This window comes from Coptis chinensis, chromosome 1 (genome assembly GCF_015680905.1).
Source record: "Coptis chinensis isolate HL-2020 chromosome 1, ASM1568090v1, whole genome shotgun sequence".
Classification (NCBI taxonomy): Eukaryota; Viridiplantae; Streptophyta; class Magnoliopsida; order Ranunculales; family Ranunculaceae; genus Coptis; species Coptis chinensis.
Genome location: NC_141456.1, coordinates 36,666,191 through 36,680,409, shown reverse-complemented (window position 1 = coordinate 36,680,409; position 14,219 = coordinate 36,666,191).

Below are 14,219 nucleotides of genomic sequence, written 5' to 3'. Positions count from 1 at the left end.
GTGTGACTGGAACTATCTCGCGTGAATTATTTGTGGGCGGATTTTGATAGTTATTATTTACCGGAACGATACCTCTATTAGGGTTATAATTATTATAACTACCTTGACCTTGTGTTTGACCTTGTCGAGGTTGCACTTGGTTGTTATAATTATTATAATTACCCTGACCCTGTCCTTGTCGTGGTGGAGCTTGGATAAAACTGTGCGTTGGCCTAATATATTGATTATTGTACCCTGGAGGTGTGATGTGTTGGGTATTTCTCCAACCGAAGTTGGGATTTTGTCTCCAAGGGGCGTTAGGTTCACTATTAATGGAACAAGCCTGTTCATAGGCTATAGGACAGTGGAAGTCGGGATGCTCAGGGCTCCAACAGAAACTACATGGATTTGAATTTATATTCATGACGGGGATAGACTTTTGTTGAACAAAAATGGCCTCTACCTTTTTAGTGAGTGATTCGATTAGAGTTTTAAGCTCGGGATCGTGTTTAATTTCAAACATACCGGCGGCCTTAACTGTATTAGAAGAACTAGCGGAGCGGTGGATATCGTCACTACCCCCCCAGTTATTATTTCGCTTAGTTTGATCCTCTAAAAATTTATAAGCCTCCAAGGCTCCTTTGCTTAAGAAACTACCCCCATTCATTATGTCAAGGACTTCTTTATGGTGGTGTAGAAGTCCTTTGAAAAAGGCACGAACTAACGTCTCTTTCGCTAGGTTATGATGTGGACACTCTATAAGGAGATCGGTGAAACGATTCCAAGCCTCTGAAAATGATTCATGAGGATTTTGTCGAAAGAAATGAATCTTGGAAAGCATCTCATCCGTCTTTAGGGGTGGGTAAAAATGTTCCATAAACAGCTGAACAAGTTTAGCCCACGAGTCCACAGAATTAGGCACTTGGGCAGTTAACCAAGACGCCTTTTATCGGGCTAAGGTGAAAGGGAATACCCTCGGAGTTTAATTTGTTCCGCACCAACCGTAGGATGGTGGAATGTTATTATGACTTGTTCAATCCTACGCATGTGCTGATAAGGTTTTTCATGGTCTAAACCATGAAAAACGGGTAACAAATTAAAAATATTTTGGGGGATTCGGAAATCCCCTACTGGGTCTGCTAGAACGATGCAAAGATTTGGGGCTATCGCTCAAGGCTTTGTAGAAGTCAGAGAGAGGAGTCTCTCCTTCTTCAGGCATTATATCAGGTGGTGTGTGTGAAATAGTAGCTAGAGGCGTAGTGGGTGGTATACTAGATAGACTTGTTTGTTGACGTTGTTGTGTAATTATGTTAGGTGTTTTTGTTCGACCAGACCTTAATCTCATACAAAGTTAAGACCAAACTTAACTAAACACAACAACACTCCAAACAATTCTGATATACTAGTATAAACCTCTAACAGGAGATGTGAGGTGTGGAAGAAAGGAATACCTGATTGCGTCCTTGCTTCGCTTATGAATAGCATCTTGTTTACGCGTGTTCAGTGTATATAACAAGTTAGAACACTGAAAAACTTGAAAAATCGACGTTCGAATCAAACCTGTGGAAATCCGGCAAAATTCAGCTCGGTGGTCATTTCGGCTTAAACTTCGAAGTTACAATGTTTGGCGTGGGTTTAGCTCGGCTTTTCAAGAACTTGGAGCGCAGGTCGCTCCTTTAGCAAGAAGTCGGCTCCATGCAATTTTTTTTTTTTTGTTCGAGGAAGTTTAATGCTGAAAAAGACAACCACAGTTAGAATCGAACAAGGGTGGTGGGTGAAATGGGACTTTAAGAAGAGTACTTATACTACGAAAACAATGCGAAAGTGAAACTAAGATGGCAGCGGCGCCATTTGATAAAACATAAAAAGATAGTTTACCTACGAAATGAACGATAAAACTCAAAACGTAAGTAAACTAAAACTTAATTACGTGTCTAAATTTATCAAAGATTTCTACTCTCAATCCTATTGAGATATAGTGGAGTAGATGATTCGTTCCACTCCTAGTCCTTTCGCATGGTAATGTTCTCTACGTATAAGTAATCTTAACTTAAAGTCTAATGAGAGATTTACGAAATGATAACTAGACTATGATGCAACTACCCACAAGATGCAACTAGTCGACTATTTGAACAACTATGGGAATGCTACGTCGATTCTATGATAAGGAGTTAGAGGGGGATTGATTCCACCTTAACTCGACTTAATCCTACTAACAAAGAATTGTCGTAATCCGAATTGAACTGCTTCGCAGAACAATCTGGTTACTCCTAATCCCTAATTACATATGGCATTTCTACCAATTCATAACTAGCATGTGAACGATTACACCCATTCTCATCGTGAACTAATCATTTCTAGAGTGGAAAGGAAATTACGACGACTCTACGATAATCGGAATCAAGCTTTCATCAAGGCTTCTCAACCCCCTCAAATGGAGGTTTAGCCGAGAATCATCACGCTATCATTCCCAATGGAATTCGAACAAGACATGATATAAAGATTTGAACTTTACTTGTTTAAACTCAATTCAAAACTACTCATGCAATAATTGAATTAAACTAATAATAACAATTAAGTAAATCTAAGGATTTAAGCTAATAAATAAATGAAAATGAAACTAGATTATCAAGAACACTATTTTATTAATCTAATGAATAATAAAATATAGATTCAAATACTAAATTAATAATCTACTTTGTTCTAAAGTAATTAATTAAACATGAAACTAGATTTAAAACAAGATATGAAAAACTAATTAATTAACTAATTCAAATTCTAAAACTAAGTTCTAAAACTAATTAATGGAGGCTAACTAATCTAGGTCTAACTATCTACCATTAACAAAGAGTCAAGCTCTTGTTTTTATACTTTCAGATCCAAAAATCGTGCATGGGCTTGGAGCCATGTTTTGGGCCAGAGAATCAGGCCCAAAACCCAATTCTTTCAGTCCAAAAAGGCCTCTTCAGCTGCAGTTGGCTTTAATAGACTTTTCATCAACTTCTGCTCCTCTAATTGGGTCAAAGCTTAGACCATTGGAAATCTCTTTCCGAGCCGGTCGTTTTGACATAAGGTAGGCCCAATTCCGAGGTCTGAGTACAAAGATCGACGCCGGAAGTTCTCACGACTTTGTGTTTTTTCGCTGCGTCGACTTTTCAGCTTTTGACCGGGCTTTAGAAAGACTTTGTCTTCTTGAATCTTGGCCTTTAATCACATAACTCCTTAGCAACCGACCTTTACTCCTTTATCTCGCTAAAGTGGCACATTTCTGCACATAATGGACTTTGAAGCCTGAAATGCATAAAAACACATAATCAGTATTAACTCTTAATTATTACTCACATAATTGGTCTAAAAGTATGATGGTTAAGGGGTTAAAACTACAGTTTTGGGCTCTTATCATGAATCATGCCTTGAATCATATTCAAGTAGTTAATTTTTTCATTGATTTAGAAAGGGACTTGCTCATCAAGTACATCATACAAAAACTCAATTTCATACGCTTGGACAAACCTTCCATAAGACACATGAATCCTTCTAAGAAAATATACAAATCAAACACTCTCAATTTCACCTCACCTGTTACATACTTCTTCAGTCCATGCAAAAAGGATAAAATCAACATGGAAATAGTAAACACAACTATGGAAACCTTAAAAAAAACTCTATACACTACTACGTAAAAACAAATACAAGTTGCCGCGGTACATGTAAGTGTCGCTTATGGTCAAATCCACAGAGTCTTCATTGCTAAAACCTAGCAGAACCGTGACTGAAAAGGCAATCCAAGCTCACCACAATGACTGCTCAGTTGTTTTCTTCTGCTTTTAAATCATACCTTGAATCATATTCAAATAGTCAATTTTTTCATGGATCTAGAAAGGGACTTGTTCATCAAGTACATCATACAAAAACTCAATTTTATGCACTTGGACAAACTTTCCACAAGACACATGAATCCTTCTAAGAAAATATACACATCAAACACTCTCAATTTCACCTCACATGTTACATACTTCTTCATTCCATGCAAAAAGAAAAAAATAAACATGGAAATAGTAAACACAACTATAGAAACCTTAAAAAAACTCTATACACTACTACTTAAAAACAAACCCAAGTTGCTGACGGTACATGTAAGTGTCGCTTATGGTGGAATCCACAGAGTCTTCATTACTAAAACCTGGCGGAACTGTGATTGAAAAGGCAATCCAACCTCACCATAAAGACTGCTTCAATTGTTTTCTTCTGCTTTTGAATCATGCCTTGAATCATATTCAAGTAGTCAATTTTTTCATGGATCTAGAAAGGGACTTGTTCATCAAGTACATCATACAAAAACTCAATTTCATGCGCTTGGACAAACCTTCCACAAGACACATGAATCCTTCTAAGAAAATATACACATCAAACACTCTCAATTTAACCTCACCTGTTACATACTTCTTCACTTCATGCAAAAAGAATAAAATTAACATGGAAATAGTAAACACAACTATGGAAACCTTAAAAAAAACTTTATACACTACTACGTAAAAACAAACCCAAGTTGATGACGACACATGTAAGTGTCGCTTATGGTGGAATCCACAGAGTTTTCATTGCTAAAACCTGGCGGAACCGCGACTGAAAAGGCAATCCAAGCTCACCACAATGACTGCTCAGTTGTTTTCTTCTGCTTTTGAATCATGCCTTAAATCATATTCAAGTAGTCAATTTTTTCATGGATCTAGAAAGGGACTTGTTCATTAAGTACATCATACAAACACTCAATTTCATGCGCTTGGACAAACCTTCCATAAGACACATGAATCCTTCTAAGAAAATATACACATCAAACACTCTCAATTTCACCTCACCTGTTACATACTTCTTCACTCCATGCAAAAAGAATAAAATCAACATGGAAGTAGTAAACACAACTATGGAAACCTTAAAAACACTCTATACACTACTACGTAAAAACAAACCCAAGTTCTTTGTGGTACATGTAAGTGTAAACATGGTGGAATCCACGAGTCTTCATTGCTAAAACCTGGCGGAACCGCGACTGAAAAGGCAATCCAAGTTCACCACAATGACTGCTCAGTTGTCTTATTCTGCTTTTGAATCATGCCTTGAATCATATTCAAGTGGTTAATTTTTTCATGGATCTAGAAAAGGACTTGTTCATCAAGTACATCATACAAAAACTCAATTTCATGCGCTTGGACAAACCTTCCACAAGACACATGAATCTTTCTAAGAAAATATACACATCAAACACTCTCAATTTAACCTCACCTGTTACATACTTCTTAACTCCATGCAAAAAGAATAAAATCAACATGGAAATAGTAAACATAACTAGATGGAAACCTTAAGAAAACTCTATACACTATTACGTAAAAACACACCCAAGTTGTTGACGGTACATGTAAGTGTCGCTTATGGTGGAATCCACAGAGTCTTCATTACTAAAACCTGGCGAAACCACGATTGAAAAGGCAATCCAAGCTCACCACAATGACTGCTCAGTTGTTTTCTTCTGCTTCTGAATCATCCGTTGAATCATATTCAAGTAGTTAATTTTTTCATGGATTTAGAAAGGGACTTGTTCATCAAGTACATCATACAAAAACTCAATTTCATGCGCTTGGACAAACCTTCCACAAGACACATAAATCCTTCTAAGAAAATATACACATCAAACACTCTCAATTTCACCTCACCTGTTACATACTTCTTCACTCCATGCAAATAGGATAAAATCAACATAGAAATAGTAAACACAACTATGGAAACCTTAAAAAAACTCTATACACTACTACGTAAAAACAAACCCAAGTTGCTGACGGTACATGTAAGTGTCGCTTATGGTGGAATCCACAGAGTCTTCATTGCTAAAACCTGGCGAAACCGCGACTGAAAAGGCAATCCAAGCTCACCACAATGACTGCTCAGTTGTTTTCTTTTGCTTTTGAATCATGCCTTGAATCATATTCAAGTAGTCAATTTTTTCATGGATCTAGAAAGGAACTTGTTCATCAAGTACATCATACAAAAACTCAATTTCATGCGCTTGGACAAACCTTCCACATGACACATGAATCCTTTTAAGAAAATATACACATCAAACACTTTCAATTTCACCTCACCTGTTACATACTTCTTCACTCTATGCAAAAAGAATAAAATCAACATGGAAATAGTAAATACAACTATGGATACCTTAAAAAAAACTTTATACACTACTACATAAAAACAAACCCAAGACAACCTAGAAAGAAACCAACACTGAAGACAATAAACCAAAGTTCAAAACATATTAATAAACAATGAGAACCATTGAGGGAGAGGATAATCAAGAAGATGAACCTTAGAAAAATCCATTATCAAGATTTGTGTTCTTGTCCTCCATGAAAAACCTTACCAAAATCATGAAGGAGAGGATAACCAAGAAGATGAAGTAAAAAAATTGGAAGCTTTGGTTTGTAAACACCTTTATAGTTTGGCACAAAAATTGAGGTGAACGTTGTTTCATGTCCGTACAAAAAAAACAAGCCAGAAATTGCTGATAGTAGGTCCATAAGTTGCTGGTTCCTGATTCCCGCAATAGCTAAAGTCCATTTTCATTTTTGCTGGGTTGAAATCCAACGGTCATTGATCGCTAGTACGTATTGCTAAGAGAATCTAACGGATAATTATCACTGTGCATGTCAACATCAGAAGTACAAGAGGAGAGAGTGTGTGTTGCAGAGGAGAGATAGTGTGGCATGAGGAGAGAGAATGTTGTACAAAAGGGCAAAAGGGTCAAATATAGGTTGAATTGGTCAAAATTAAAAGGCATGGCCGGTTGGAGAACAATGTGGATTTATCATGGCCAATTCAGGCAATTACCCTTTCATAAATTACTCTTGGGCCAACGAAAAATTGCATATTATTGAAAGGATCGGTACTAAAATTAGTTTTCCTTGAAAAATGAACCAAGTAAAGCGTTGAGCAAGATAGAGGAATACATGATTTAGGTGGTTTAGGTTTATGTTGCATTTGGCATGGTATCTATAAGTTGCTTTTCATTTGTGTCTACATCAAAATGTGACTACTCTTCATCTTACTAATCTGATTCATCTTTTGGGAATTTGATTGCTTCGAAAATTTTAAAGAAAATGTGCACCATCTCTTTTGGTAAATTCTTATATTATTTTTTAAGGAATATGTAAGATTTGAATATGTAGTTACTTTGGAGAGTAGTTCTGGTCGTTGTGAGGGTTCTTCTTCTAGTGGGTTGCCTCTTAGAAATGTAGATAAGCATGCTTTGGAAAGTTTTGTAGATTTGAGGGATGCTTATGATATAGATGTAAGCGACCTAGAGGTACATGAAATAGGGGATGACGTTGACACTTTAAGCAACGCGTTCATCCCATAGGGATATGTGGCAATTGCGAGTTGGCATGAGGATACCTTTCTCGAAACTTACCTGTAACTTTTTGAACTTTTGTAAGAAAGCGCCTTGCCAGTTCATTGGCAACACTTGGCGTTTGTTGAGAGTATTCGACCAGTTGAATGAGAACGGGGGGTACCGTGTTGAGGTCGCTGATATTATTGAGCACTTCACTGTGAAGCGATCTCGTGCTAATAGTTTTAGTTTGCAGACGCTAACGGAGAAGTCGAGTGTTCTGGATGGTGTGAGCAACGAGCCTTAGGAGAGAAGGTCGTTGTTGTTAATTGGAAATTACTGTGCTAGTAGGTTTGCAGTTCATACTAGGTTTTGCAATTTTGTTGGTATGTTTTTGTGTCCTTTGTTGTATGTTAAGCAATATTTGTTTGTTTTGAACTGACCTTGGAACTGGTTGTTTTGCAGAGGTCACTATTACAAGTCGTACTAATCGGGGAGTGATCAAGAGGTTTAATTTGCTAAGCTTAGTCAAGCTAAGAAGCAAGAGAAACTGCCTGAGGTAGCGGCTTTCTTTATGGAAATGGGAGGTCGTGGGATAAGGCTAAAGCGGATGAGTTAAAAGAAAAGGGCTCGTGGCCGGTCGATAGTGCGTCGTCTAGCGAGTTTGTCATGGAGAGGGAAGATAGTGGTGTTGTAACTAGGGAGGCTAGGAGCAGAAGCTGGAGTGGGCCAGTAAGGCCTGTGAGACGTGTTGGGACCTCTGGGGGTGATGGTGGGGTGGCCAAGCTTAGTGGTGGGAAGGGTCACCATTCTGGTTCTGATCCTACTCCCCGGGAAAAAACCAAGAGCATGTGCCTGTTCTGGTGGACATAGATGAACTGAGTGTTCCAGTTCGTGAACCTGGAAGCTTGTTGAAGAGAAAGGTTATTGCTGCTGATGATAAGGTGGCCAAGGTAGCTCATCTGGAGGGCATAATGAGTGGGGAGTCAAGTCATCATTCTGCATGGAAAAAGGCTGGGCGATCTTAAGGGGGTTCGAGCTCTAGAGTGAGGTCGTTCTAGAGGGTCAATCTGGGTGATGTGGACCTGGACCCACTCAAAAAGGAGAAGAGTACGACTGCAGTGACTTTTGTTCCCCCTGCTAAGTAGTGCCAAGATCGGTCTTGGTAAGGGGAAGGGTGGCGCTCTTGAGACGGGGGTCACCTATGTTAATCCCAATACTGGTGAAACCCAAGACGCGGATGAGAGTCCGATCAGTAGCTTCGGTCGGCTCCGACAGGAAGTTGCTTACTAGATATCATCGCTCTTGATGGAGATCGGCGGAACCTGGATGCTATGGGCGACCTTGCCACAAATTTGAGGGTCATAGACCTTGGATATTGCTTGGTAAGTACTTGTATAACTTGGCTTTTTGTTGAGTATGATTAGGATGATTTATTGATTTGTGGATGTACTGCTAATTCGTAGGTACTATCTGTGTATCAGAAGTTGAAAGAGTTGGTCGTGATCACTGAGGCTGAAAAGGGCGAGCGAGAGAAGATGAAGGAAGAACTAGAGAACGTGTGTACCGTTCAAGTCTTGCTCCAAGCTAGCTTTGATGAATTGAAGAAGCAGCACGATCAGGTCGCTTTGGAGAAAATGGTCTTGGCAGGGGCATTAGAGGAAGCAAATGACGAGGTGGCATTGTAAACAGGGTACGTAGAAAAGGCAATGGCTGCGGCTAAGACGGCAAATGATGCCTATGAGCTCTGTTTGGAGAGGCAACCGAGCTGGCCAAGGACTACAACGAGCTGGAGCAGAAATATCTTGCTTTACAGGAGGAACCAGAACGTGGGGCTCGAGGTGCAACAGTGTTAGACGCACCTGGAGATGCTAGTACCATTCTTCATGTATTTGAAGGTCCTGCTCTTATGAATGATGTTGCCTCAAATCCCACCCTGGATGGAGCCATTTTGGAAGACGCACTAGAGCCCCTAGCCACTGAGAATTTGCCAAATGTTTCTTGAATCTTGTCAGTTATGAGTGAATGTTCCCTTGTTTTTAGTTGTCTTTGTGATTGGTTGTTATGATACAATAGAGCTGGTTTCCTGGGCTTGCCTAGGCAGTTCGCCTTATTTATTGTTGTTGCGTGGCATTGGCCAGATACATTAAGAGTTGATAATCTGGGACGACCTGGGCAGTTCGCCTTTACTATCCACTTTAATTTTGGTATTTAAACGAATTGGTTTCCCGGATTGTTCTGGGCAGTTCGGGATGATGACATTATAGAACTGGTTTCGTGAGTATGTTCAGCCAGTTCGTATTTTGCTCTTATAAAATGCATATTTGTTTCAAAGTATTAGCTTATTTTCATCTGAATGTTTGTTGCATGTTGTTTTGACATCTTGGTAGGAATTTTGACCTGGCGATGTATGTCCTGTTGTCTAAGAAGACTTAGGATGCATTGAAGTATTTGGGCTCGATTGACAAGTGTTTTGATTCTAGAGAGCGTTTAGGGCTCGAGTGAACGTGTTTACTCTTAGAGAGCGTTCTACACTGAGTTTACTCTAGAAGTGTAGGTATCTAACTAGTGAGAAATGTTAAGGCTAAGTAGCCTGTGAGCAGCTGTGTAGCCCTGAGCTCGAGTGAGCGTTTTATTGTGTTGAACTTTTAAGCTCCAAAAAGCGTTTAAGTTCAAATAATTGTTTGGCTCTTAGAGAGCATTTTGTACTGAGTCGGTCCTAGAAGTATAGGTCCCCAACTAGTGAGAAGTGGTGGTGCTATGTAGCCCTGAGCTCGATTAAGAGTTTTAGCACGGAGAACGTTTGAGCTCTTGAGAGTGTTTTAGTTCAAGTTAGCGTTTTGCTCTTAGAGAGCGAGTTGTGCATCTATTTAATAATATTGAGAGATTATAGTGCATTGATGCAAAATAAAACTATGTGTATAGTACTAAGAGAAAGAACTCATGGCCATGGAATCTTTTATTGATAAAATTTCTTTAACAAGAAAGTATTCCAAGGATGTGGTAATGCCTGTCCATCTTGGGTTTTGATCCAATACGCTCCATTGTCAATGACTCATTCCACTATGTAAGGGTCTTCTCATGTTGGTGCCAGTTTCGAGTCATCCTTAGTCTTCTTCAAGACTAGGTCGCCAGGTTTGAAACTTCGAAGGTTAATGATCTGTTAATAAAATAGCGGTTGGGTTTGTCATTTCATTCACTTTTCAATGAAATTGCAAAATTTTATTTATAAACAAAAACTAATTCGATCACGTGATGTTTGTGAAAATGGATTTAGGTGAAAAAATAATGAAAATAAAATAAAATAGACTTTGATTATGGAGATAGAAAATCTGTTTGAGCGAATATTATCTCCATTAAAAGAGTTAGTCTCGATTTTTGGTCCCTAATAACGACTCTTCATCTCTAAACAAGCGTTATTAGCACGTGGAATCGAGTTAGAACCCCATCTCTGGGTGAACTTACTCGATTCCTAATCGTTATAATTATCGAAACACTCTTCGTAACGAAGATAATCCTCACTTGGGTAGAGTTTCTGCTCTGAGATCACAGAACTAAAATGTCATTCTAATTAACAAAAAATAAAACTAAATTAAAAATATTTTAATTAAAACCTAGAAATTAAATTCTTCATTACACGAGAAAAGCAGTAAACTACTTTACTCCAATGATTGAATGCTAACCATTCAATGAGAAAAACTAAACTTAGATCCTTATATTTATAGTTTTTTTGACGGTCTAGATTCAATCCATCTAATCTAAATCTAACGGTTATAAATAAAATATAATATCCCAGGGAATATTCTAGAAATATTCTCTAGAATAGTAATGGGCTTGGACTAAATAGTAACAGGCTTTGGCTTTATCTTCTTTTTTTTTTTTGGAAAAAGCTAGGGGTTAAGGTTGCCCCAACTTTTATTTGATCATGATCTCAAGTACAACTTACCCTCTTCATCCTCTTTGACCAAAACATGAAGTCTTTGGTCTAAAGGGGGAATGAAATACAAAACACTTTCGTCTTTAGAATCACTAAGCTTAGATAAATAATCTGCAGCTTGGTTCCCTTCTCTGTAAACATGTTCAAAGTCCACCAATTCAAACTCAATAATAATGCGCTTTATCTGTGTTATGCTATTCCTCTCCGTCTAAGGTGGCTCCTCCTTCAAATTCAGAATGCGTACAACCCTCATGGAGTCAGATTGTACATGCAGTCTCTTTACTCCCAACTGGGCAGCTCCTTGTAGGCCTTTCATGACTCCTAGCAGTTCCTGACGAAGCACTGAGGGAGATTTTGACGATCCAGTAAACCCAAAGAGGACCCTACCTTCTGAGTTTCTCATTAGCCCACCATACCCTGCCTTGCCAAGCTTCAGCGAACCATCAGTATTCAGCACAGGTACCTGATCATTCAGCTTTGACCAGCGCACCCAATGTTCCTCAACTGGCTTGTAGTTACCTTCTATTCCTAGTCTTTGCAGCAACACCCGCATCGCATGGCTCTCCTTAATAGACTACAGTGTTTTTCCAAGATACACTTTCATATCGTTTAGAATCTGCATACTCAAGATACTCGATAGTCTTTTCCTACCTTTCTTTAATCGCCAGTTCCGCTCATTCCATATCGCATGGACTGTTGCACAAGTGAAGGCCTGCAGAATTTCGTTTTGCATTGAGTTCGCTCTGCATAGTCTCGTTAAGAAGTACCACTCTTCATGTGATTGCTTCACCTGCCCAGACAAGCCCATAGCTAGCTTTATCCTCGCCCAAACTTGCTGAAAGCACGCACAAAAAAAAAAGATCTAAGAACATTCCATTGACCAAGACATAGACAACAATTTGGATACATTTATAACTTTCTTAAACATAAGTCTATTTTGGGTGGGCAATGATCCGTGAGAAGAGCTGCCATACAGTAAAAGAGTGTTTGGGCACCGATAACTTACCCCAAACTAGCTTGAACCATTTTACTTTTCCTCGAATTTTCTTGAGCGAGAGATACCCCGATGCAAGGGAGAAGCGACCAGTGCTAGTTGGTGTCCAGATGACTCGATCCTCTATCAAGAAGCTGTTTACCTCCGTTTCCATGATCCACTTTTTCAGTTCGTAGCTCGGTAATTGACAAATAACATTTGACCAACTCCCATTTTCAATTATCGATCCAACACAAGCATCATCAGGAATAGAAGTCGCTAGCAGTTCTCTAGCTTGGGCGTTGAAGATTAAAGGACCAGAACACCACGGATCATGCCAGAAGCTCGTTTTCCACCCATTAGCAATACTGTATCTCACACTCTTCCAAGTAGCCTCCCTATGCCTAAGGATGCCTCTCCACACCCAAGAACAGTCCTTGGGTTCCTTCATAGTCCAGAAATATCCACCCTTTATTTGGTGCTCCCATGTCCATTTCACCCACAAGCAATCATATTTCTGAGCAATCTTGACAACAAGCCAACAGTACGCCGCTTTATTCCAAGTTCTAGGATCTAGCAGCCCAAGCCCACCTTGGTTTTTAGCCACTCTCAGAGTTTCATGACTCGCATGATGCATCATTCTCTCCATAGAAGATCCAGCCCAGATGAACCTATTACATAGCTTTGCCACCTTATCCAGCACTGTTTTCGGCAAAACAAAGGTTTTCGCCCAATACGTTTGGAAGGAGGCTAGGACCGACCGAAACAAGTGCGCACCTTCCTCACCTTTCGGCTAAGAGATGCATTTTTCCAATTTGAAATTCTCCCCGTTATTTTCTCAATGAGTGGGAGGCATTCCCTAATACCCAATCTGGTGGCCGTGAGAGGTAAGCCTAGGTAGGAGACTGGAGGAGTAGCCAAGGAGATTCCTAGAACATCTGCAAGTTGTAGCCCTTCTTCCTCAGACATGCTACCAGTGAGGAGAGTAGTTTTTGCATTACTGAGCTGTAGCCCTGTTGCATTAGAAAATGAGGCCAAAATATCTTTTATCGCCAGAAGAGACTCCATATCACCTTTACAGAAGAGCATTACATCATCGGCAAAACAAAGATGAGAGATACCAATCTTTCTACACTTGGAGTGAGCATGGATAGACTTAGACCTAAGCCCTTGTTGCAGCATAGCACTTAACACCTCCATCACAAGAACAAAGAGATATGGAGAGACCGGGTCGCCTTGCCTTAGCCCTCGCTTGCCTTCAAAATATCCTTCAGGTGTCCCATTAACTAGAACGGAGTAAAACGGGGACGAGAAGCACATCTTCAGCCATTCAACAAACAACGGAGGGAACTTAAATCTTTGTAGTATCATCAAGAGGGAATTCCAGCTTATAAAGTCGTAGGCCTTCTTGATGTCCAGCTTTATTGCACACCTTTTTGGTCCTCTCTTTCGGCCATAACCTCGCAAAAGTTCATGAGCAAGCAACAAGTTATCCTGTATAGTCCTCCCAAGAACAAACACCGATTGTGCACAAGAAATCAAAGAAGAAATACATGATTTCATTCTGCTTGTGAGAACTTTAGATACACATTTATAAATAATATTGCAACATGCAATAGGTCTAAAAGAATCAACACAAGAAGATATTCTATTCTTAGAAAGAAGACTAAGAATAGTGGAATTTGTACCTCTTGGCATCTGCTTATGTTTGAAAATGTGCTGGATGGCTCTTATAACGTCATTTCCAACAACATCCCAACACTTCTTGAAAAAGAAAGCATTAAACCCATCAGGGCCCGGAGCTTTATTATCATTCATATCAAAAAGAGCTTCTTTTTATCTCAAGAATGTTGATAGGGGAAGCCAGCTGTAGACTTGTGCGATTATCCACTTCAGAGATAACTAGATCATTAAAGACTGCATGGTCACAAGTAGTAGGTGAGGTGATACCC